This window comes from Helianthus annuus, chromosome 12 (assembly GCF_002127325.2).
Source record: "Helianthus annuus cultivar XRQ/B chromosome 12, HanXRQr2.0-SUNRISE, whole genome shotgun sequence".
Lineage (NCBI taxonomy): Eukaryota > Viridiplantae > Streptophyta > Magnoliopsida > Asterales > Asteraceae > Helianthus > Helianthus annuus.
In genome coordinates, this window is record NC_035444.2 from 84156980 (window position 1) to 84161408 (window position 4429).

Sequence of the window (4429 nt, forward strand, 5' to 3'; positions counted from 1 at the left end):
GTCTTTTTTTGTATGCTTTACGTTAGTTGTATTATCTGGAGTACTTATTACTAATCGAGGATTATTCGATATTTATCGCATATTTGATCGCTTAACGCTTATTGCAATCGCACTCGCAACTCGAATTACGCGTTCTGGGGATTATTTTATGTCTGTGTGTGCCTTTTATGTGTTACTTATGCAAGTTTAAATTATGTTATGTTGTGGTGATTGTTACGCCCTAATTCGTATTTATCAAAAGTTGCAGCGGAAATTCGTGCCATAAAATTTCTTTCATTACAAACGTCTTGACTTACTTGAAAGTTCGTTTTAAAATGTATCTTTTACAAAGATAAAATATAAGTCATGTTTACTAATAGTACATACTTAATTATTCCCGTACAATCTATCTCGTGACTCGGTCTTCGATCTCTAATTCTTGTGATAATTCGCCCGTTAACCGTATAACCTGCACGCACCACATACATTCATAACATTAGTACACATTATATAAACAAGGTTCATTCGCGTACACTTCACATTTCGTCATCTTTCAAACTTTAAGCATTTCTCATGCGTATCCATTTTCCTGGTGAGGCTTCAATAATGTACCTGCATTACTTTTCAATCTCAAGGTGCACCATTAATAACGTTAACCCTCAACGTGACTAAATTATGCATACATGCGTAATTACATACATACATACATACATACACATCTACATACGTACATATCTTCCCTACAATTTTACATACGAGTATACTCTCATACATGTCTTATTACATACATGCATGTACTTCTACATACGTACGTACCTTTCCTACATCTTTACATACATGCATACGCTCGTACATATCTTTATACATACATACATGCACATCTATATACGTACAAACCTTTCCTACATCATTACATACATGCATACACTCGTACATATCTTTATACATACATACATACACATCTACATTTGTTCATACCTTTCCTACTCATTACATACATGCATACCTTTATGTACACGTGCTAGATCACGCGTACCTCTTACATAATCATACATTATTTACATGGGTCTTAGACTTAGCTTTATAGCTCATAAACATCTAAGGAACCATCAAAATCATGTTTGGAAGGTCCGCCGTAGACCACGGATGACAAACCGAAGCCTACGATACATAAATTAACTTAAATAACAAGATTTCAGCTTTTGGAACTTGGGGAGGCCGTCGCCGACGCCCCTAGGGCCGTCGGCGACGGGCCTTGCGTTTACCCGTAGCCCAAAAACCCGTAGACAGGAAATTAACCCGTCAGCACAAAAATTCACTTTCTGGAGCCCGTCGGCGACGCCCCCATACCCGTCGGCGACGCCCTCTAGAAACTGCAGTTTTCTGCAGTTCCGTTTCGTCGTCCGTACGCACTAAAACGCGCATAACTTTTGAACCGTTTACCCGTTTAACCTCCCGTTTCTTCCTACATGCTTGTAAATTCACATTCTATCATATCATCTTAAAATCCTACCTCCGGATTAAGGAAATTCTTAACTTACGTGCATTCGACATATTACCCTTTTCTAACTATTTGACCCGTTCGTGCATTTATCAACATAATCTGATTACTTAACCTCGACTCCTCATGAACCTTTTAATATCAACGTTATTTATCATAGAGGATTAAATTCTTGGATGTCTTACCTATTTTTAACATATTTTTGGTCAGAAGCTTACCTTGACCCGTTATGGGTATTTATGCATTAAGTAGTTTATGACATACAAAAACATACTCCACATTTTCATGCTTGACCTAAATATTATACTAATCGAATATCTTGATTCCAAACGACTTCTAAGGTCGTTTGCCCGATATACCTATCAGGGGCATTTTAGTCAATTATGTTATATCCTTAATAACAAAGGAATTTCTTGCATGAGTAACCAATCATCACTACTTAGCTACAATTTCTTAATCACACCTGCCTAGCTTGGATCAAACTAAGATCCTTTTAATACTTTATTGACATCATACAACTCATTCCTGGTCAAACCTCAATTATCACATATAATTAGATTGCATATAACATTACATAACAACTAGGAAGTGATTGCGGAATCACTTACCTCATGCATCCGTGTTCATATTTGTTTCCTCGCCACTTCTTGACCCGTAGTCTTCCGTGCTTGATTCCGTCTCGACATGATTCCTATACTTCCATGTCATCAAAATCACATTCTTATTAGCATACACAATCGTACATGATAACGATCATATCGATCACATAATTCATACTAGAAGTCTATAGTCACTTCCAACAAGCATAATACATGTAACCAAGTTCATGTCATTTCAAACTCATGTAATATGTCGTGTCATCGTATTAAACACACGCACGTCTAACACGTCATTAGCCTAACTCATGACACATATTTATTCCTAAACCTTACAGTAGCATTCATAAGTCGAACCATACCATTCGCATATTCGTTGACTTTTCAGAAAGTCAACCATCAAGCATACAAATTTCCAACTCAAGAACATATGTCCATATTGATGTTAGTGGACCATGCTAACGACATCCTATGCATTTTGTAATCATATTCTTGAACACATACACCCATATAATTACTTGTCTATGTACACAAACATACACGTAATTCATTCCATTCATACTAGTATTTCTATAACTCCACAACTAACACTATAACACGTATTAAGCTAACCTTATACTATTCCAACAATGATTCTTTTTAGGACTCTCATATGCTTCACATATACTTCAAGTTCACAACTAGCGGATCAAACCACCACATGGTGTGCATCACATCATTTAAACGCATAGTGCAAGCCATTAGTGCACACTTCTACCCGGGAATGAAATCAACAAAATCTCCACATGGAGTCAATCTAACACGTCTTCTTCATGGTAGTTTACTAACAAACACATCATTATCACTCTTTATACATATTGACCCACAACTTGCATACAATTTCCTATATTATTGTCACATAGACATTTCATCAAACACTTGGTGTGCGTACTATCATCTAAGCATAATGTACAAGTATATAAAGCATATCTCTACTAGTTCATCTTCACATAACATTTACAATCATTTTATTATACATGATTATTTCATCCTACATCAACCTATTCACCATTCATGTATCACAAACCAGATTATTCACCCTAAAATTCATATGTATGATTTCACTTGATTATCATACTTATACTAACTTCTTAAAAATTTGGGTTTTTGCCATAATCTTACCAAATCACCAAGGCCAAACATAAATTCTGCTCCAATCCATATTCTTAACCTCCAATTACACAAAGTGTTTCATAAACTCATGATTCGGGTGAAACCCAACTCCTACTATTCATCAAAACACAAAATTGAACTTACCACTCTATTGGGTATGTTGAGCTACTTGAAAATTTGAAGACATGCAATCATTTAACATCGCATTTCCTTGATGATTTGATGAACTTGCATGAACAAGGGTTAACCCTTGTTTTTCCCCTGCTCTGATCGATCCAAAACACGCACCAGGGTGTGTGTTTTTGGTTTAACCCCTTTTTAATCCCTCACTTTCATTCTAATCCATCTAGCCCCTCATGTTTACCACTTAACATATTTGGCACAAATTTTCTTCATTTAATAGTTTTGGCCATAAACTTTAACTAGGTAAAATGGTCTAAATCACTTATTTCGGGGTACATTATATAAAAATGTATGTCAATTATAAACATTCGGATTTTGGGGCGTTACAGTGATTAATCGAATCGCAAACGCTAAACGCAAGTAATTTAGGATGATTATATGTTAGATATAGTAGTTGGGATTAAAAGTAATTTGAATAGGAAACTCTATCGCATCTTAACGCCCGCAATCGCAATCGAAACAGCAAAACTCGTCGTACCGAACACTCGAACTAACTGGCCAATCGACCAAGTGACCAGCCGATCGACCAGCCGTTCAATCGAGCTACTGCTCGATCGATCAGCCAGTCGACCAGGCTGCCACTCGATTGATCCACTCTTTCCACTTCGGGAAACCCTATAAATACCCCCTATCACCATCACAACTTACCACTTTTGGCACTCTCCTGTCCGACCAGCGCTCCAACCGTACTTTTTCTCCGATTTCTCTTAAATCTTGTAAGTTTTCAACCTAATATTTGTACTTCTTTGATCTATACTTGATTCTACACCTTTCTACCTTTCGAATCTTAACTTTTAACCGTGAAATCACTAGATTTGAGGTGTTCTAGGATGATGTCATCATGGTGTTCTTGAGAACTTCATGTTTTGTCCTCAATCCACAAAGAACAACTTAGATCTAAACGATTTCCACACAAATAAACAGAGATCTCTCATAGATCTAAACATATTCACAGTGAAAAGGATTGAAAGATGGTTTTCCAACTTTCTTTCAACTCTTTTACACTCAATGCACTCAA

The 4429-nt window shown here is 36.5% G+C and overlaps 1 long non-coding RNA gene across 1 annotated transcript; it reads right to left on the reverse strand.

Annotated features, from left to right (window-relative positions):
• Window positions 1–290: 290 nt before the first annotated feature.
• Window positions 291–3550, reverse strand: LOC118484948. Its single transcript, XR_004875151.1, has 3 exons — window positions 3373–3550; window positions 2089–2171; window positions 291–448 (listed from the first exon to the last, which is right to left on the reverse strand). It is a non-coding gene; the product is annotated as an uncharacterized LOC118484948 (long non-coding RNA).
• Between the last annotated feature and the right edge of the window lie 879 nt (window positions 3551–4429).